The sequence below is a fragment of the Balaenoptera acutorostrata genome, chromosome 2, assembly GCF_949987535.1.
Source record: "Balaenoptera acutorostrata chromosome 2, mBalAcu1.1, whole genome shotgun sequence".
Taxonomy (NCBI): Eukaryota; Metazoa; Chordata; class Mammalia; order Artiodactyla; family Balaenopteridae; genus Balaenoptera; species Balaenoptera acutorostrata.
In genome coordinates this window covers 85,171,579-85,194,526 of record NC_080065.1, presented here as the reverse complement: position 1 = coordinate 85,194,526, position 22,948 = coordinate 85,171,579, and the positions used below count along the sequence as shown (strand labels likewise).

The window sequence follows — 22,948 nt, the reverse complement described above, 5'->3', positions numbered from 1 at the left end:
TGGCCTGATTATCAAAGCTTCATTGGCATAGATTGTGCAGAGAGAGTCTTTTTTCTTTTGGCATGAGTTTTTCAAACACCTATAGCATGATAAGGGAGAAGCACTGAACAGCCATAATAGGGCTTCGATGTTGCCTAAAATGAACAAATGTATACAGAGTGAATCATCTAAGCCTGCTAAAGTATTTCATAACTGTATGTGAGAATCAGCATTTTAGAAATAAAAATGCCTGTGCTATTTTAGTAAAATAATCTAATTTTTAAAGTTTATAATAAGTTAGATATATTGAACTAAAGCCTCTACCAGTTAAATGGATTTGAAGTAGGTTTGTCATTGTTAGGCACCAATCAGTTTCAACTCTGATCTATATTCAGTAGTCCAGCCACGTTACTATGGGGCATGCAGACAGAGGTCAATAATCAAGAATGAGAATTCTTTTCTTTAATCTAATAAAAAGGCTTATGGGGGGAAAACCCCTCTAAAGTTAAAGAGCTGTAAACAGTTAATTGGCCACTATAAATTGTTTTTATGAGTGTGTTATGTAGTTATTTCACAACATGTTATTGTCATTTTCTTCCCCTCATGCTGTTCTCTGTGTTCCTGATAGGGGAAATCAGGATTTCAACAGTTAAGTCATATAATTCATATTGTGATACAACAGACCAAAATAATTCATTGTGGATCGCTTCGGCACTCTTAGTTAGGAATTTGTAGTGAAACAGAAAGGGTCTGGGCACAAGTTCCTATATTTAAGAAAATGAGTTTTACATAATAGTAGTAATTCACACATAATCTTAAACATGTTGCATATTAAAGAGAATAAACTATATCAAGCACTTTAGAAAACTCATTTACACTGAATTCCAATGTTATTTAGGAATTAATTTTTATGTTCCCTAAATGCTGTTTAGATATCCTATTTCCTGTTACTATATATAGCTGAGTTTGAACGGCATGTAAGTGTGTGTGTGTGTGTGTGTGTCTGTGTGTGTGTGTGTCTGTGTGTATGTGCATGTGTATTGACTCAAACTACATTTCCTGCAAATAAGAGAAGCTGTGACCTATAGCAAATTGTATTATATGAAAGCATGGAGGACAAGATTAAAATATATAAGTTATTTTCCTTGTCATATATCCTGAGGAGTAGTGTCATCATTTTCAAGGGACCACAAAGGACTCACCTTTAAAAAATAGAAAACAAGAGGAAGTATTAAAGTCTTATTTATTGTAGTTATATAGCATAGACAGGTGTTCTGGGTGATATAGATACTACCTCACCCCTAGTCATTCACATTAGCTCTCTACGCAGTCAAAAACTACTTATACTGTGAAGATTGTTTCTTGTTATTTTATAGTGGAAATCTGGCTCAATAATGCCTGTGTATTACTCTACTCCTTGAAAACAACATTAAGAGACATATCAGTAAAACATACAGATGAACTTGGACTTATGTCTAAGTTAAAAGGTCACCTCAGGAAAAGATAATCATTTTCTATTAATGCTCAAACTACTATGCACTTCACTGAACTATGTGGAAGGACACAGTGTCTTATTAGAAGATTAGTTTACATTATAGTCTGACAAGAATGGCTTGTAAAGTGTGATTCATGGCTTGAAACAGCACACTAAAGATAATTTCTCCCCTGTCTAGTCTGTAATAATGAAAATAACCAAGAAACTACATCCTAGACTTTATAGGTCCATAAACATATACAAAATCAGGTCACCTATGCCACCATTGTCATTCCCCATTCATATTTACTATGGTTATTCCATTTATTCAGAACTATACTCGTATTAAAGAGGGAATATAATCAACTGTTTAGTTTGGAGGAATACTTCCACATTTCCAGAATGAGCAAGGTATCAAGCACCAAATGATAGGAGGAGAGACTACCAATTAAATATGCTGTGTGAATTTAATGTATTATTTATTTATTTACTTTATTTTTATTCATTTTTGGCTGTGTTGGGTCTTCATTGCTGCTTACAGGCTTTCTCTAGTTGCGGCTAGCGGGGGCTACTCTTTGTTGCGGTGTGTAGGCTTCTCATTGCAGTGGCTTCTCTTGTTGTGGAGCGCAGGCTCTAGGTGCGCGGGCTTCAGCAGTTGTGGTGCGTGGGCTTAGTTACTCCGTGGCATGTGGGATCTTCCTGGACCAGGGCTCAAACCCATGTCCCCTGCATTGGCAGGCGGATTCTTAACCACTGTGCCACCAGGGAAGCCCCTGTATTATTTGTATATTGATCTATTCAGTGTAAGAATAATTTTGCCCAGTTAATGTACTCAAGGCCAAACAATTAAAATATATTGAAATATATTTAGAGAACTATCAAAACAGCCTAAAAATAATAGAGACAACCCATAATCCTTATTATTGGTCAGGGTTTAAGTATGAAAGGATTCCTAGTGGTACATTTATTATTATAATTTATTTCATTATCATTGTATGGATTGTATAGAAATATGGAGGAGGAAATTTGCAATATCTCTGACTGCTATAAAAATTTCCATATACCTAGAGAGAAATATAATAATTATGAATTAATTCAGCTGTATAGTGACTGATTACTTACTATAGAATTACTTACTGTATTAGTCAATGAATCGAAATGCAGTAACTTTTTAAAGTATATTATTAAAGAGAATATAGCTTAACTAAGACAGATATTATTATTTGGCACATTATTTGTTACAAAGTTGATAACTACATTTGATGGTTTCCTGTCACCCAAAATATAATATCATTTAATATTATCATTATTAGTAATTAATGATAATATAGATATCATTTAAATGTATTTTCAAAAATCCTAGTTATTCTTCAAAACCCAGTTTAAATTCCATCTTATTAATAGAGATTCCTCTGGCCCATCCTCAGAAAGATTAGCTACTCCTCTGTTTCTTATGCAGGTTTCTATTATATATTTCTCAATTTAATTTAATCATTTATTTACATGTAGACTCCCTTTTGAGGTCTTGAACTTATAGAAAGTATCTGTCCATAATCTCTATGTGGGGGAGAAATTACTGGCTACTTGGGACAAGAATTCTTGAAATAAGACACTATAATATGGCAAAGCTCCGGAGAGGAAGTAACAGTGGAAAAAGTTAAACTGACGACTGGCATCAGAGATAAAAGTTGAGGTGAATTGAGTGTATTTTAAGCTCTTTTCAAGGGGCTATGGATGTTTGCATGCACCCTGCTGCACACGGTCATAAGAAAGGCCTACCTGTCCCTCCAGGCCTTAGGAGACATGCAGTGGGAATACACTCTAGAGTGAAATGCTCCATGTGACTGGAAGAGGGCTGACTGTGTGCTGACTGCAAACGGAAGGCTTGAGAGGTAGGAGAGGTCTTCTTTCTGTTGCCTCAGAAGAGAGCTCACAGCTTGCCTGACCAACTAGAACAAAAGCATGTGACTCCCTCCATTTCTGGTTTGCCAGTGCCTGAGGGAATCCAACAGTCCGACCTGAATGAGTACTATGGGAACACCAAATTGCAAACAATCAAAAGAAAAGTATCAGTCATTATCAAAGTAACTAGAGGGATAAACATCTAGCCAAAAACCTAGACAAGTGGAATCTGCTGAGGCAGAACTGATGATGAGAGAGAGGATAATTTCCAGAAAAATATTAATAATGTTCCAAGAGAGGCACTTATATTAACTCTTCATCCAAAATCCTTCAGGAATCTGAAAGTATGATTTCCAAATGAAAAGAAGTCACTATATAAACAAACAAAAAAGACTATGATCACTGTTGAGGAAGAAATGTCACCAATGTGAAAGAAACATGAAATATGAAAAGCATGAGTAAAGAACCCTAGAGCAGAATTTTCCAGCTGTTGGGTTTTTTTCATATTGTTGAGCAGCTGATGGGGTACATGTGTGCTGAAATATTGATTCCCCACAAGCTGTGAAGGCCTCTGGTGGCCAGGGTGCCCAGGTTGCTACCATGTGCAGCCTACTCCATTGGCCACTGATGCTGTGAAAGAGAAATGAAAGACATTGGGAGCTCAGGTTCAGAAGCTAGACCCAAAGAACTCATGTGTGAATATCTGAAGTTCTAAAAGGAGAATAAGAACGAAGAGAAACAATAAAAAAAACAACAATTCCATCAAAATCAAGTGGACTCTTCATTTGAAAAATCTCACTGAGGTGCAGACAGTATAAAGGAAACAGCACAAACACAGAAAGTATATTGTCATATACCCAATTTGAGGAAAGTACTTGAGAAGGTGCTGCAAAGAAATGAAATTTGAAGCAGAACAATATTGAAAATGTAGAAGTAGGAAGAAAATTTTAAAATTAATATTAGGACATTAATTAAAATTATAAATTAGTATTGCTATTAGGATTATATATATTAATATTAGGATTATGTAGTTACATATAAATATATGATAATTATGTGGCTTGGAATTTGTAATACAAGGATTAGGTAAACCAAAGAGACATTGGGAAAAAATTTTGCTCCTCTAAAAATTCTTGAGTTGGAGGAGGAGTGTGGTGAGGAGAAGGGAAAAAGAAAAACATTCTAAAGATTTTGTTAACATGTGAGAAGGAATTGAAGAAGTTAAACATTGTTGTGTTGGATTCACAGTTATTATTAATTTAAATGTGAAACTGGTGAAGTACTATGGTTTAGTTTAGGATGGGAGATGTAACAGTTTGTTTCAGTACCACTGCAGGTTTGTGCACCTGCCTTGTTTTCCTGCCAAAGCAGTCCTGACAATGGCTTAGAGTGATAAAGCCAGTTTGCTGCTGCTGCTGTTACATACTGATGGGATGAGAGTACTGGAGAATGGGGACTGAGGAGGAGGGACCACTGCACTAGTAGCTCTGTGTACCTCCTATATCTGGTCACAGTATCTTGCCTTGCATCCAGGCTGCCTGCCTTCAGCCCCCATCTTGAGGCCTGTACAGCTTTCAAATATGTACATCTTAGAACTGCTGGTGAGTTGACACCTCATAGAACAAATTTTGACAATAAAATTTGGGATAAGATACATCCTCCCTTCTATCACTCTTCAAGGAACTGTGGCCAGCTCAGCCATGTATTCCTTCCTTCCCTGCCTCATTCCTTTTTTTTAAAATTTTGTGTCCCTGGGATTGCACTCACCAATGGTGTTAGCATATAAACTTTTGCCTTAAATGCTGTCTTGTAAGGCATTCAGGTTAAACCTGAAGATAAACACTGGTGGCACCAAAAAGAATTGTGGAACTTCCAAGTTAATGGATTAGAAAGGAAAGGGAATGAAGAGAATTAGGTATAATTAAAAAAAAAAAAACATAAAGATACAGGCAATTAAGAAGTGACAACAAAAGAAGTAATGTAAGTAGTAAAAACACAATAATAGAGAAGAGTGCAAAACAACATTATCAATTAATGATGTTCTTAAAGGTATTGATTTTCCTATTAAAAGATTCAGGCTTTATGATTGTGATAATTAAACAAAATTCAGCTGCATAGGTTCTATTAGAAGCATCTAAATCCTAGTAACAACGTGTAAATAAGGGGATGGATGAAGATGTTTTAGGCAATTGCAAACTGACAAGTTTGCAATCATAATTAAAATAGGTAAAGTTGAATTCAAATTAAAAGGATTAATTGGGGCTGTTAAATTAATTAAGGAGGCCGTTAGACTGAGGTGGTTCTAATATCTTAGTAGTCTACATAAGCAAATCAAAACATAAGCATTTAATGCCTCAAGGTTAAGAAATGGAAACTGAACAAAACGAATTTCAAACAGCCAAGGAGGCTTTCCCAAATACTTTACCCACTTAAGCCATAGCCTATCAAATAATTTCCTTGCTTTGCTTCTGCCTCTTTTTATGAAAGTCTCTACCCTAAGCTCCTGTCAGTGGAGTGCTCCTGACCACTTCAGGTTTGGCACTGCCTGATTTGAGTCTATTTTTGCTCAAATAAACTCTTAAAGTGTTTAATATCCTTCAGTTTATCTTTTAACAGGACAAAAGAAAGTATAATGCAATAACAATAGGTACAGAAAACATGCCATATTTATAACAGTTTGTGATGTCATTATGTAATTCTCCTACTTAGAGCCTAACACGTGGAGGCTAAACAATATGCTACTAAACAACCAATGGATAACTGAAGAAATCAAAGAAGAAATTAATAAAGTACCCAGAAACAAATAAAAATGAAAACACAATGATCCAAAATCTATGGGATGCAGCAAAAGCAGTTCTAAGAGAAAAGTTTATAGTGATACAAGCCTACTTCAGGAAACAAGAAAAATATCACATAAACAATCTAACCTTCCACCTAAATGAAGCAGAAAAAGAAGAACAAACAAAACCCAAAGTTAGAAGGAAAGAAATCATAAAAATCAGAACAGAAGTAAACGAAATAGAAACAAACAAAAATTACAAAAGCTCAATGAAAGTAAGAGCCATTTCTTTGAAAAGATAAAGAAAAGTGATAACCTTTAGCCTGACTCATCAAGAAAAAAAAAAAGGGCCCAAATCAATAAAATCAGAAATGAAAAAGAAGAGGTTACAACCAACACCACAGAAATACAAGGGATCATTAAGAGATTACTATGAATAATTACTTGCCAATAAAGCGGACAACCTAGAAGAAAAGGACAAATTCCCAGAAATGTATAATCTCCAAAGACTGAATCAGAAAGAAATAGAAAATATGAACAGGCAAATTGCCAGTAATGAAATTGAATTAGTAATTTAAAAAATCCCCACAAACAAAATTCCAGGACCAGATGGTTTCTACCAAACATTTAGAGAAGAGTTAACACCCATCCTTCTCAAACAATTCCAAAAAAATGCAGAGGAAGGAACACTTCTGAACTCATTCTGTGAGGCAAGCATCATCCTGATGCTAAAACCAGACAACGATATCACACACACACACACACACACACACACACACAAATTACAGGCCAATATCCCAGATGAACTTAATGCAAAAATCCTCAACAAAATATTAGCAAACCAAATTAAGCAATACATTAAAAGGACCATACACCATGATCAAGTGGGATTTATCCCAGGGATTCAAGGATGCTTCAATATATGCAAATCAATTCATGTGATATATCACATTAACAAGTTGAAGAATTAAAATCATATGATCATCTCAATAGATGCAGAAAAAGCTTTTGACAACCAACATCCATTTATGGTAAAAACGCTTAACAAAGTGGATATAAAAGGAACATACCCTAAGAAAATAAAGGCCATATGTGACAAACTCACAGCTAACATACTCAACAGTGAAAAGATGAAAGCATTTCCTCTAATATTAGGAACAAGACAAGGGTGCCCACTCTTGCCACTTTTAATCAACATAGTATTGGAAGTCCTAGCCACAGCAGTAAGACAAGAGAAAGAAATAAAAAGCATCCAAATTGTAAAGGAAGAAGTAAACTGTCACTGTTTGCAGTTGACATAATACTACACATAGAAAATTCTAAATATGCCACCTCAAAACTACCAGAACTCATCAATGAATACAGTAATGTTGCAGGATATAAAATTAATGTACAGAAATCTTGCATTTCTATACACTAACAATGAACTATCAGAAAGAGAAACTGAGGGAAAAACTCCCAATTATAATCACATCAAAAAGAATAAAATACTAGAAATAAATCTAACTAAGGAGGTAAAAGACCTGTACTTGGAAAACTATAAGACACTGATGAAAGGAATTGAAGACTCAAACAGATGGAAGGATATACAGTGCTCATGGCTTGGAAGAATTAATATTATTAAAATGACTATACTACCCAAGACAATCTACACATTCAGTGAAATCCTTATCAAAATACTAAAGGTGTTTTTCACAGAACTAGAACAAATAATTCTAAACTTTGTATGGAAATACAGAAGACCCTGAATAGCCAAAAAAATCCTCAGAAAGAAGAACAAAGCTGGAGACATCACACTCCCTGATTTCAAACTATACTACAAAGCTTACAGCAGTCAAAACAGTATGGTACTAGCACAAAAAACAGCACATAGATCAATGGAACTGAACAGAGAGCACAGAAATGAACTCACACTTACACGGGCAATTAATTTATGCCTGAAGAGGCAAGAAAATATAATGGGGAAAAGACAGCCTTTTCAATAAATGGTGTGGAGAAAACTGGACAGCTACATGCAAAAGAATCAAACTGGACTACTTTCTCACACCACACACAAAAATAAATTCAAAATGGATTAAAGACTTAAATGTAAGACCTAAATCCATAAAACTTCTAGAAGAAAACAGGTAGTATGCTCTTTGACATCAATCTTAGTAATTTTTTTTTGGATATGTCTCCTCAGCAAGGGAAACGAAAACAAAAATAAACAGATGGGGCTACATCAAACTAAAAAGCTTTTGCACGGTGAAGGAAACTATCAACAAAAAGGTCATGTACCGAATGAGAGAAGATATTTGCAGATGATAGATAAGGAGTTAATATCCAAAACATACAGAGAACTCATACAACTCAACATCAAAAAAGCAAACAACCTAATTAAAAATTGGTCAGAGGATCTGAATACACATTTTTTTCAAAGAAGAGATACAGATGGTCAGCATCACAAATCATTAGGGAAATTCAAACCAAAACCAGAATGAAATATCACCTCATACCTGTTAGAATGGCTGTTATCAAAAAGACAACAAATAATAAGTGTTGGCAAGGATGTAGAGAAAAGGAAACCCTGTGCACTGTTGCTGGGAATGTAAATTGGTGCAGCCACTATGGAAAATAGTTTGGGAGTTCATAAAAGTTAAAAGTAGAACTACCATATGATCCGGCAATTCGACTCCTGGGTATTTATCCAAAGAGAAGGAAAACACTAATTAGAAAAGATATGTGCAACCCTATGTTCATTGCAGCATTGTTCATAATAGCCAAGAAATAGAAGCAACCTAAGTCCCTATCAATAGATGAATAATGGATAAGATGTGGTATATATATGCTATGTAATATTACTCAACCATAAAAATAGAATGAATCTTGCCATTTGTGACAACATGGATGGACCTAAAGGGTATTATGCTAAGTGAAATAAGTCAGAAAAAAAAAGGGAAATACTGTGTTTTCCTTTATATGTGGAATCTAAAAAACAAAACAAATGAACAACCACAACAAAACAGAAACAGAGTCATAGATACAGAAAACAAAACAAAAACAAAACACAACTAAACCAAAAGAACTTGAAGCCATATCATAAATACTGTCATAGGAAAGCCCAGTAAGACTAGACATGGCAATGTGCTTGCTCAAGTCAACAATCCAGGCATTTTGCAATTTCTCTTGTCATGCCTCGGGCTACTGTAATTGAATAGTAGACTACTAATTAATAATATAATTTGCCCACAAATTGTTATCATGCCATAACTTTCCATCTGAAGTTCACACCCTTAAGTGGATGATAAAAGGGCAGTATTTATGATCTATTTAAATTTGACATTTCCCTTGAAAAGAAATGAGAAGCGTGAAATGCAACTAGAACATATAAAGTAGCTAATCTGTAGTCATTTATTGATTGACCATGCATTGATTGATATAAAAAGTAACCTTGGCATAGGCATGTCATATATGAAATTTTAATTGAAAGAAGTATTTACAAGATGTATAATCTTTAGTCATCAAGAAAACGTGCAACCTAATTGTCGGTATGTTGGACTCAGTTAAACACATATTAAAACTCTGGCCAAATTATAGCATATTGGTTTCTTACCAAAGAAGCCAAAAAATAGCTTTTTATATCCTTATAGTAAAGTAGAAATGGTGAGGAGTCCTGCTCCTGGTTAGAAACCTGTGTATGATTTTCAAGCTTCATCGTAGGCATTGCAAAGCCTCTACCTGGCAGGACTTACTGGGAAGCTGCCTTCCCCACGCCAGACTTGTCTGAGCTTCTCTCTTTGCCTGATGCCTTGGGCAGAACTCTTCTTCACATGCCTCAGCCACAGCCTCCTTATGGGGAAACCTTGAGCTTGTTCTCCATGGGTGGTCTTAGTTTCTTCTATTAATGAAACTATCACCTATATTCTTCATAATTTCAAATCTATCTCTCTAGCACATACCTCCAGCCTAAAATCTAGGCCTGTATTTACATTTGTGTATTAGTCACGTGCATCTGGATATCTTGGTAACATTTCAGTTACCCACTAACAAAGTAATGGATAATAATAATAGTCATCATCATCATCATCATCCAATTAACTTCTTTATTATATGCCTTTTATAGAATTCTTCTTCTAAGTTATTTCTCACATCTGTTGTTTCTTGCCTAATTACACTGTTGACTCCTTGATTCACATCCTTATCATCACACTTCTGTATTATTTCAAAAATTTATCCAGTCACTTTGTCATGTGTACTCCTTTATAAGAAATACTCTTAATGTTGCCATTTATATTTCTAAAAGAGCAAGTCTTGATAGCAGTTCCCTATTTTGAAAGACCCATTGCATCTGTTACCTTCCTAAAGGATGAAGTGAAATGTCTTAGCATGGAATTTAAAGACTTTAAGCAGCCCCAAACTTCTTTTCCTGTCTCTCCTGCAAATACTCCTCCGTACGTCAGTTTTGGCTAAAAGAAATTAGTAAAGAGGTTGTAAAAAGAGGTTAAGAACTTTCTTGTTATTGTCTTCTTTTCATATTTCAGTCACTCTTGTGACAATCAACATCTGCTAATGATTTGTCTAGCAGGGCTAAATACTATATTCTGAATTACTAGAATGTTATTTTGATCTATGCAGTCATTCATTCAATTATCCACTCAACAAGCATTTCTTGAAAGTTATTTGCTAGGCACTCTGCCAGACATTGGAGATATGTGGTCCCTTCCTTCATGGGCATGAACATGTATATTTGACCTATTTCCCCTACTCTTGCTTCCTATAATGCCCTGCTCAAATATTATTTCCCCTATAAAACCATCTATAACACTTTTGCCAACCCCAGCATAGTTTACTTTCTTCTCTGTGCCTCATAGGCATGGTTGTATTCTATATTAAAAACAAACAAACAAAACCGTATTCTTAATTTGTATGGAGTAGACATATGTAATTGATATCTGGTTTTAAATGTTACTAATAATAAAAACACTATAGTGAGTATGAGTACCAAATTAGTACCACAAGTTAAAACAATATAGCTTGGTGCAAAAAACACAATACAAAATAGCTTGGAGCAAAAAACACAATACAATATTCTTTTTGCCACTTATATTTGATCATTAAGAGCCTCTCATTCCATAAAGCTATCTTTTTCATGTTTACATATTTAGGCAGCATGTCTAGAAAAATAAAACATTTATTTAGCCTTCCAGTTTTCCCTTTCCTTTCCCTTTTCTGTCACTGCAGTCTAAACACTAGGCCAATGAATGCCATCAAGCTATCTGCATACCTTTAATATTCAATGATGTATGAATTTACGGGATATTGTGAAGGGAACCAGGTAGGACTGCGATTTTGTCCCTGTCCTTGAGGATTTTGGAACACAAATGTCAGTGGCCATTGCTTAGACCTACTTGGGGCAGTTAGGGCCAAATATGCTACTCACCCTATGGTACATACTTAGGTGTTGGTATGTATACATTGATATACAGCTAACAAAGAGTCAGAAGTCCTTGGTGTGTTTATTTTTAAAAATTTTCTGACACATATAAAAATGCACAAAAAAGTATTTATGAGCAAGGGATAAATATGATTATATTATGCATACTCTTTGGAAACAATCTTATTTCTGTTTTTTCTTTATTGCTTGACTTTTCTTCTTCCAACCTCTATCCTTACCGATCTGCTTTAGTTAACCTGTTAATTCAAGTTGCCAATCTAGAAAATATTATTTTCTATTTTTCTTCATTCCTGTTTAATACATATTGTCACACCCTCCCTCATACATACATACATACTATACATGCTTATCTAATAACATAATATCTAATAGGTATCTATCTATCTATCTATCTATCTATCTATCTGCATTATATTTCTGGTAATTGCTTTACAAATATGAGATAATCCACGTTTCTCTGAATCTTGTTCTTTTTCACTCAGCAGTACCTTGTGAAATTCTTCCAAGTCAGTTTGAGTAGTGTTTGTGAATTTTTGTTAATGATAGCTGATATATCACGGCACAGATATAATGAAATTAATCAAAAATTCTTCTATTAATGGGCATTCTACTTTTTAAAGTTTTATTTGTTTGTTTTTGGTCACTGAACACAATGTTTCAAGAATCGACTTTTGACTCGCAAGCTTACCTACTGGTGGCTTTATTTTAGTATATAGGTTCACTTCATTGAGGAATATATCAACCTATATGATATATATGTGTGTTTGTGTGTATATGTATACATTTATATTGTTCCAATTGCTTTCATTAAAGCCTATACAAGTCACATTTCTATCAGCAGTGTATGTGAACACTTTTCCAAAACATCCTTTCAGGCATAGATGTTACCAAGATACCACATAGATAAGAGGTGTATTTGAAAATTTCTTTATATTAGCATTATTCAAAATTTAATGATCATCTTTAATGTTCCAGGGTCTTAGGAATAACAGTTAATAAGGACATCATGACACTTGCCTTTATAGAGCTTTACAGTTATACTGGGGACAAAGACAACCAACGGTATTCTGTACTAATGATAGGGGAAGTGCATTCATATAGAAAAACATAGGAGGGGGTGCTTCTGGTACGAAGGTTACTGGACAAGATGGTGCCACTGGCGCACGTCTGTCTGCTCATCGAGCTCTGCTGCTAAGGGCTGCAGTTACCTGAAACTTCAGGCAGAAGAGGAGAAGAAGAGGATAGCAGCTGAGGAGAAAAAGAAGCAGGATGAAGTGAAACGGATTGAGAGAGAACTGGCAGAAGCCTGAGAGGATCGCATGTTAAAGTGCACTTGCCTTTGAAGCGTCATGGATGAATAGAGTTTTCTGTGCTGTGTGAAAAGAAGGAGAGAGAGAGAGAGAGAGAGAGGGAGGGAGGGAGAGAGGGAGTGGGGGGAGAGAGGGAGAGAGACTAAAACAGGTGAATTATAACTCCCATGTTTCTGAGTTATAAAACTAGGTGGATAGTGGTTGTCATTCACTGAGATTGGAAATGAACTCGTATATGCAGGTGTGAATAGAAGGTAAAGAATTCCATTCTAGACATGCCAAAAGTGAAGTGGTTGTAGCTTATTTACATAGGAATTGGTTTTGAAATAAAATGTAGAATTTTCAACCATTCACATATATCTCCGAAGTCTTTGAGCCTATGGATGGTTTTAGATGATCCCTGAGCAACCTAAAATGGTAAGCAATACATACTGTATATATGTATGCACATTTCCAGGAGAGAGCTGGTTAATTTTCATCAGATTCTCAAAGGATTCTCTCATCTATTAGTGCTTTTTGAAGTCTTGCAAAGGAATGAAATCACTATAATCTAGCAAAAGTTGATGTAGAGGAGTGCCTGTATTATATTCTTGGACTAAAATTTTTCTCCATGTTGAATGGCATTTTACGAAGCTACTAAATTTATGAGCAATATCAGGTTTAATCAAGAGTAGCATGTTTGATATGCTTTTGATTCTATCCTGATCCAAATATTTAAAAAATCTTTGGCCTCCAAATCCTAGAGACACTGTTAGAAAATGTCCCCTACTTTATATAGTTCATAAGCATTTTCAACCAAGACAGTCTAAGCTAGAAAAAATAACTCCCTTATTATGACATAAAAGGTCTTTTTAAAGAGTATTTTAAAAAATATTATAATTGAATGTTTGCAAAAGTAACATAGCAGTATGTCAATGTGCCAGCTGTATGAGTGTGGGTACCACAGGGAGATGCCTGTGGGACAACAGCCCTAAATTATTTATGCAGGGATTACATATTTCTTTTATTTAGATCTCTCTGCTGCTCCAATGAGAGTAAACTTGCTTTACCTGATGACAAAGTTCAGGAAAAACCCGAACGAACTTTTTGGCCAACCCTATAAAACCCCCTTTATTCTCAAGTGTCTTGCTTAAAAATGCAGAGTGAGGGCTTCCCTGGTGGCGCAGTGGTTGAGAATCTGCCTGCCAATGCAGGGGACACGGGTTCGAGCCCTGGTCTGGGAAGATCCCACATGCCGCGGAGCAACTAGGCCCGTGAGCCACAATTGCTGAGCCTGCGCATCTGGAGCCTGTGCTCCGCAACAGGAGAGGCCACGATAGTGAGAGGCCCGCACGCCACGATGAAGAGTGGTCCCCGTTCGCCGCAACTAGAGAAAGCCCTCGCACAGAAACGAAGACCCAACACAGCCCTAAATAAATAAATAAAATTAAAACAAACAAACAAAAACTACCCCTTTAAAAAAAAAAAAATCAGAGTGAACAATCCAGAAAACTGAGACGCTGACCCAGTGCAATGGAACACTCTTTCTAGCACTGCCATGACTCATTTCTTTGAGTGTACATATAGTAGAAAGTAAGTACACATTTATTGAGATTATCCCTGTGTATTAGACAATGTGTTTATCACTAGCAATGCTTAACACAACATAATCTCTGATTTCATAGAATTTATAATCAAATAGGAGACACATACAAGCAAAAAGTAATTCTATTGTTATTTTGCACCTTATAATATCAGTAAGGTAGTAAGGGTTTTAGGAGTATTCATTCAAAAAACACCTCACCCACTCTTTGGGGTTTCTCAGAGAAACCAATATTTAAGTCTGGACTTTGGTATAACTGTACAACCATCTAATGGTTTTAAGCAGAGGAGAGATATAATCAGATGTGCACTTTAGAAAGATCAGTAGTGTGTTAATAATTCTTGCAACATTAGTACCTCTGTTTATAGCCATGTTAAGAGTTTCATTGCCCCCGGAACTTCAGTTAGGATTACATTTAGTGACATATATAAGATGACCATATGTCTGGTTTGTCTGGGACAGCTGTTTGCACTCAAAAGTGTTCTTTAGATTAAAAATACATGGTCACCTTTATAAAATCCCTAAATAAGTGTGGATTAAGCTAAATGTGTGTTCCATTCTGAGACAAGTCAGAAAACAAAACTAAGACATTTTAACATGAGAGAATTGAATATAAAATTGTTTTATTTAAGATATCACAGAGATAGCAATCACAGGTAGCAACTACCATCCTTAGAGCTGGGTATTCAAAGGGAAGTGATTGAAATTATAATTTTGTAGCTTGGGGAAGGGACCCCATGAAGTTGAAAACCAGATATCTGAGGAGGGAGCATTGACCAGTAGGTGCTATTGTCTCTAAGGTCCAGTGATGGGCCTGTGATGGTGAGAAAAATGCAAAGTAGATTCAATTGCTGGAACCACTAGAACAAACTGTCTGACAGATATAAAAATGCTGGGCTGGGGTGAAGCAGGCAGGAACAGGAAGTAGACTGCAAGCTCAAAAGAAGCAAACAGCCTCCAGCCCTGCAGTCTCCCTATAACTCCCCCTATTGGCAAAGCCTAACTGGCAATGCAGACTTGCAAAGGAGAAATGGGGTTTGCAGTCCTAACCCCAGAACTACACACTCATTTACTGCTAATTTACATTGGAAAATGCTTATGCTGAAAAATAGGGGTTATGTTTGATGTGATTTTAAAATTTGGGCCTATGTAGTTGGATATCAGAGTATCAGAACCATTAACTGTGTTTTTGCTTCAAAATGTATCTTAAAAGTAATACATAGATTAAATATTGGCATAGATGTTATGGCACAAGTAAATACTTTCTATATGAGCCTTTGAAAGCACTTCTTTCACTAATTTACTTAATCTATTTTTCCATATGTGAAATAATTCGGTTTAAATATAGTAAGCATATCCATGTAAGTGTTTTGTTTTTGAAAAATTAAAATTTGCTTTGCTCTGTTTTTATTGCAGATACACATATATACACAAATAGATATGCCTTGAGGCATAAGAAACACATTAGTAAAGCTGATTGAATTTTCACCTCTTTTGCAAGCATGGCCATGTTTCTTACTCTGCATGTCCTTCAGGCCTCATCAGAGCACAAGTGACTTCAAAGGGTTTTCTGCACTCAGATCAGCTCTATGGGGCGTGTAGGAAGATGAGAAATGAACCAACACCAGAGGTGCAATGAAAAGTAAAAATCCTAGCATTACCATAGCTCTTGAGCTGAGCAGCAGGCTAAATTACTACACCTGAATATAGAACTCTCAATGGTTCATGAAGGAAAAGATGGTAAACATTTAACGCAGAAAATAAATCTGAGTTTATTCATTGGATTTAGATAAAGTTTTCCTTTAAGTAACATAGGTAACATGTAACTATTACTGTCATGGAAATCTGTCATCTTTCTTGTTTAGAGAAGGAAATAACAGATAAATGTAAATGATCAAAATTAAAAGCAAAATATAATACCTAGCTATAGTGCCTACATATAGTACAACAGCCATTCCATATATGCTATTTGGATGAAAACAGGTCCTTCCAGATCTGGTATTTTAAAAACATCTTTATATTTACAGTGCTAAGAGTTCTAGGGATATTGAAGAGTTAAAGAAAGACCCAGAAACATATAAAAGAAATCCTATGTATCCATTTATATCAACCTTTCTCTTCTCTGAAAGATTGGCCTTGAGAAAGGGAAGAAAGAATAGGTAGAAAATGAAGGTTGGATTCAGATACTATATCCTCTGACACAACTTCTTAAAATAACTCCTTATAAATAGACAAGTATAAAATTTAACAGTGTTTATATACATATCAGTGTTAAGATAATATCACAAAGTAAAGTGGTTTATATTTTTAGGTAGATTGTACATATATTTGATAGAACAATTATGAAGACTTGAATTTTTGAGGACTTAATTCTTCAATTTTTTTTTTACTTGAAAAACTAACTATAGTAATATTTTTTTCTTTTTTTAAAATATCTTCATTGGAGTATAATTGCTTTACAATGGTGTGTTAGTTTCTGCTGTATAACAAAGTGAATCAGCTATACATAAACATATATCCCCATAACTCCTCCCTCTTGCATCTCCCTCCCACTCTACCTATCCCTCCCCTTTAGGTGGTCACAGAGCACCAGGCTGATCTCCCTGTGCTATGCAGCTGCTTCCCACTAGCTATGTATTTTACATTTGGTAGTGTATATATGTCCATGCCACTCTCTCACTTCCTCCCAGCTTACCCTTCCCCCTCCCTGTGTCCTCAAGTCCATTCTCTACGTCTGCGTCTTTATTCCTGTCTTGCCCCTAGATTCTTCAGAACCTTTTTTTTTTTTTTAGATTCCATATATATGTGTTAGCATATGGTATTTGTTTTTATCTTCACTGACTTACTTGACTCTGTATGACACACTCTAGGTCCAGCCACCTCATTACGAATAACTCAATTTCGTTTCTTTTTATGGCTGAGTAATATTCCACTGAATATATGTGCCACATCTTCTTTATCCATTCATCTGTCGATGGACACTTAGGTTGCTTCAATGTCCTGGCTATTGTAAATAGTGCTGCAATGAACATTGTGGTACATGACTCTTTTTGAATTATGGTTTTCTCAGGGTATATGCCCAGTAGTGGGATTGCTGGGTCATATGGTAGTTCTATTTTTAGTTTTTTAAAGAACCTCCATACTCTTCTCCATAGTGGCTGTATCAGTTTACATTCCCACCAACAGTGCAAGAGGGTTCCCTTTTCTCCACACACTCTCCAGCATTTATTGTTTGTAGATGTTTTGATGATGGCCATTCTGTCCGATGTGAGGTGACATCTTATTGTAGTTTTGATTTGCATTTCTCTAATGATTAGTTATGTTGAGCACCTTTTCATGTGTTTGTTGGTAATCTGTATATCTTCTTTGGAGAAATGTCTGTTTAGGTCTTCTGCCCATTTTTGGATTGGGTTGTTTGTTTTTTGATATTAAGCTTCATGAGCTGCTTGTATATTTTAGAGATTAATCCTTTGTCAGTTGCTTCGCTTGCAAGTATTTTCTCCCATTCTGAGGGTTGTCTTTTGGTCTTGTTTATGGTTTCCTTTGCTGTGCAAAAGCTTTTAAGTTTCATTAGGTCCCATTTGTTTGTGTTTTTATTTCCATTTCTCTAGGAGCTGGGTCAAAAAGGATCTTGCTGTGATTTATGTCATAGAGTGTTCTGCCTATGTTTTCCTCTAAGAGTTTGATAGTGTCTGGCCTTACACTTAGGTCTTTAATCCATTTTGAGTTTATTTTTGTGTATGGTGTCAGGGAGTGTTCTAATTTCATACTTTTACATGTACCTGTCCAGTTTTCCCAGCACCACTTATTGAAGAGGCTGTCTTTTCTCCACTGTATATGCTTGCCTCCTTTATCAAAGATAAGGTGACCATATGTGCGTGAATTATCTCTGGGCTTTCTATACTGTTCCATTGATCTGTGTTTCTGTTTTTGTGCCAGTACCAAACTGTCTTGATTACTGTAGCTTTGTAATATAGTCTGAAGTCAGGGAGCCTGATTCCTCCAGCTCCATTTTTCGTTCTCAAGATTGCTTTGGCTGTTCGGGGTCTTTTGTGTTTCCATACAAATTGTGAAATTTTTTGTTCTAGTTCTTTGAAAAATGCCAGTGGTAATTTGATAGGGATTGCATTGAATCTGTAGATTGCTTTGGGTAGTAGAGTCATTTTCACAATGTTGATTCTTCCAATCCAGGATCATGGTATATCTCTCCATCTATTTGTATCATCTTTAATTTCTTTCATCAGTGTATTATAATTTTCTGCATACAGGTCTTTTGTCTCCTTAGGTAGGTTTATTCCTAGATATTTTATTCTTTTTGTTGCAATGGTAAACAGGAGTGTTTCATTAATTTCTCTTTCAGATTTTTCATCATTAGGGTATAGGAATGCAACAGATTTCTGTGTATTAACTTTGTATCCTGCTACTTTACCAAATTCATTGATTAGCTCTTGTAGTTTTCCGGTAGCGTCTTTAGGATTCTCTATGTATAGTGTCATGTCATCTGCAAACAGTGACAGTTTTACTTCTTCTTTTCCGATTTGGATTCCTTTTATTTCTTTTTGTCTCTGATTGCTGTGGCTAACACTTCCAAAACTATGTTGAATAATAGTGGTGAGAGTGGGCAACCTTGTCTTGTTCCTGATCTTAGCAGAAATGCTTTCAGTTTTTCACCATTGAGGACGATGTTGGCTGTGGGTTTGTCATATATGGCCTTTATTATGTTGAGGTAAGTTCTCTCTATGCCTACTTTCTGGAGGGTTTTTATCACAAATCGGTGTTGAATTTCGTTGAAACCTTTTTCTGCATCTATTGAGATGATCATATGGTTTTATCCTTCAATTTGTTAATATGGTGTATCACATTGATTCGTGTGTGTATATTGAAGAATCCTTGCATTCCTGGGATAAACCCCACTTGACCATGGTGTATGATCCTTTTAGCGTGCTGTTGTATTCTGTTAGCTAGTATTTGGTTGAGGATTTTTGCATCTATGTTCATCAGCGATATTAGCCTGTAGTTTTCTTTTTTTGTAAAATCTTTGTCGGGTTTTGGTATCAGGATGATGGTGGCCTTGTAGAATGAGTTGGGGAATGTTCCTCCCTCTGCTATATTTTGGAAGAGTTTGAGAAGGATAGGTATTAGCTCTTCTCTAAATGTTTGATAGAATTCTCCTGTGAAGCCATCTGGTCCTGGGCTTTTGTTTGTTGGAAGATTTTTAATCACAGTTTCAATTTCAGTGCTTGTGATTGGTCTGTTTATATTTTCTATTTCTCCTGGTTCAGTCTTGGAAGGTTGTGCTTTTCTAAGAATTTGTCCATTTCTTCCATGTTGTCCATTTTATGGGCATGTCGCTGCTTGTAGTAATCTCTCATGATCCTTTGTATTTCTGCAGTGTCAGTTGTTACTTCTCCTTTTTCATTTCTAATTCTATTGATTTGAGTCTTCTCCCTTTTTTTCCTGATGAGTCTGGCTAATGGTTTATCAATCTTGTTTATCTTCTCAAAGAACCAGCGTTTAGTTTTATGGACCTTTGCTATCGTTTCCATCATTTCTTTTTCATTTATTTCTGATCTGATCTTTATGATTTCTTTCCTTCTGCTAACTTTGTTTTTTGTTCTTTCTCTAATTGCTTTAGTTGTAAGGTTAGGTTGTTAATTTGAGATGTTTCTTGTTTCTTGAGTTAGGATTGTGTTGCTATAAACATCCCTCTTAGAACAGTTTTTGCTGCATCCCATAGGTTTTGGATCATGACGTTTTCATTGTCATTTGTTCATTGGTATTTTTTGATATTCTCTTTGATTTCTTCAGTGATCTCCTGGATATTTAGTAGTGTATTGTTTAGCCTCCATGTGTTTGTATTTTTTACAGTTTTTTTTTACTGTAATTGATATCTAGTCTTATAGCATTGTGGTCGGAAAAGATACTTGACACGATTTCAATTTTCTAGAATTTGCCAAGGCTTGATTTGTGACCCAATATATGATCTATCCTGGAAAGTGTTCCATGAGCCCTTGAGAAGAAAGTGCATTCTGTTGTTTTTGGATGGAATGTCCTATAAATATCAATTAAGTCCATTTGTTTAATGTGTCATTTAAAGCTTGTGTTTCCTTATTTATTTTCATTTTCGATGATCTGTCCATTGGTGAAAGTGGGGTGTTAAAGTCCCCTCCTATGATTGTGTTACTGTCGATTGCCCCTTTTATCGCTGTTAGCATTTTCCTTATATACTGTGGTGCTCTTATGTTGGGTGCATAAATATTTACAATAGTTATATCTTTTTCTTGGATTGATCCCTTGCTCATTGTGTAGTGTCCTTCTTTACTCTTGTAATAGTGTTTATTTTAAGTCTATTTTGTCTGATATGAGAATTGCTACTCCAGCTTTCTTTTGATTTCCATTTGCATGGAATATCTTTTGCCATTGCCTCACCTCAGTGTGGATGTTTCCCTATGTCTGAAGTGGGTCCCTTGTAGACAGCATATCTACAGGTCTTGTTTTTGTATCCTTTCAGCCAGTCTGTGTCCTTTGGTTGGAACATTTAATCCATTTACATTTCAGGTAATTATCAATATGTGTGTTCCTATTACCATTTTCTCAATTGTTTTGGGTTTGTTATTGTAGGTCTTTTCCTTCTCTTTTGTTTCCTGCCCGGAGAAGTTCCTTTAGCATTTGTTGTAAAGCTGGTTTGGTGGTGCTGAATTCTCTTAGCTTTTGCTTGTCTGTAAAGGTTTTAATTTCTCCGCTGAATCTGAATGAGATCCTTGCTGGGTAGAATAATCTTGGTTGTAGGTTTTTCCCTTTCATCACTTTAAATATGTCCTGCCACTCCCTTCTGGCTTGCAGAGTTTCTGCTGAAAGATCAGCTGTTAACCTTATGGGGATTCCCTTGTATGTTATTTGTTGCCTTTCCCTTGCTGATTTCAATGTTTTTTCTTTGTGTTTAATTTTTGATAGTTTGATTAATATGTGTCTTGGCATGTTTCTCCTTGGGTTTTTCCTGTATGGGACTCTCTGCACTTCCTGGACTTGATTGACTATTTCCTTTCCCATATTAGGGAAGTTTTCAACTATAATTTCTTCAAATATTTTGTCTGTCCCTTTCTTTTTCTCTTCTTCTGATACCCCTATAATTCGAATGTTCGTGCGTTTAATGTTGTCCCAGAGGTCTCAGAGACTGTCCTCACTTCTTTTCATTCTTTTTCTTTATGCTGCTCTGTGGTAGTTATTTCCACTATTTTATCTTCCAGGTCACTTTTCAGTTCTTCTGCCTCAGTTATTCTGCTATTGATTCCTTCTAGAGAATTTTTAATTTCATTTATTGTGTTGTTCATCATTGTGTGTTTGCTCTTTAGTTCTTCTAAGTCCCTGTTAAACGTTTCTTGTATTTTCTCCATTGTATTTCCAAGATTTTGGATCATGTTTACTATCATTACTCTGAATTCTTTTTCAGGTAGACTGCCTTTCTCCTCTTCATTTTTTTTTGGTCTGGTGGATTTTTACCTTGCTCCTTCATCTGCTGTGTATTTCTGTGTCTTCTCATTTTGCTTAGCTTACTTTGTTTGGGGCCTCCTTTTTGCAGGCTGCAGGTTTGTGGCTCCCGTTGTTTTTGGTGTCTGCCCCCAGTGGCTAAGGTTGGTTCAGTGGGTTGTTCAGAGGGGACTGGTGCCTGTATCCTGGTGGATGAGGCTGGATCTTGTCTTTCTGGTGGGCAGTACCCCATCTGGTGGCGTGTTTTCGGGTATCTGTATACTTATGATTTTAGGCAGCCTCTCTGCCTAAAAGGTGGGGCTGTGTTCCTATCTTGCTAGTTGTTTGGCATGGGGTGTCCACCACTGGAGCTTGCTGGTCATTGAGTGGAGCTGGGTTTTAGCATTGAAACGGAGATTTCTGGGAGTGCTCATGCTGATTGATTTCATGTGGGGCCGGGATGTCTCTGGTGGACCAGTGTCCTGAACTCGGCTCTCCCATCTCAGAGGCTCAGGCCTGACACCCGGCCAGACCACCAAGACCCTGTCAGCCACACGCCATGAAAGTGATATGAAATCATGCTACTGCTGAACTGGCAGACGTTCTTTCCTGCTCTTGACTGAAAGACTCTCCGCTGAGGATCCTGGGTATCTTTTCTTTTATACTTCACTGGATTCATCCACAGTAAATAATAACCATGATGACAGTGATGATGATGATGATATAATGTGTGGTATGTCTTGAAAATCCAAAGATTTTCTCATATGAAATCTCTGTACTTCTTCCCAATTCTCAGTTTTGTCTCCAGTGGTGCTATCTGGCAGAAGCACCTCTGTGCCGCTTTCTCCGAGGGCTGCTGCCCGCCTTGACCCCAGCCCAGCAGCCCCTTGGCACCCAGGAAGTGGATTACACAGCCCCAGCGGAAGCTCAAATCTGTTCCAACTGCTTGTGGACACCTTTCAAACAATTTTGATTTGACAAATCAATCTGAAATTTCCAGAATTAGGAATTTTATCCCCTA

General features: G+C 36.2%; 1 protein-coding gene and 1 pseudogene across 5 annotated transcripts in view; both read left to right on the top strand.

The window, feature by feature from the left end:
* The window catches only part of LOC103006346 (uncharacterized), a 624,869-nt gene that overhangs the window by 113,327 nt on the left and 488,594 nt on the right, over positions 1-22,948 (top strand). The gene's annotated exons all lie outside the window — the stretch shown is intronic.
* LOC130707122 (NADH-ubiquinone oxidoreductase chain 5-like) overlaps positions 1-22,948 on the top strand; it is a 57,996-nt pseudogene that overhangs the window by 17,855 nt on the left and 17,193 nt on the right.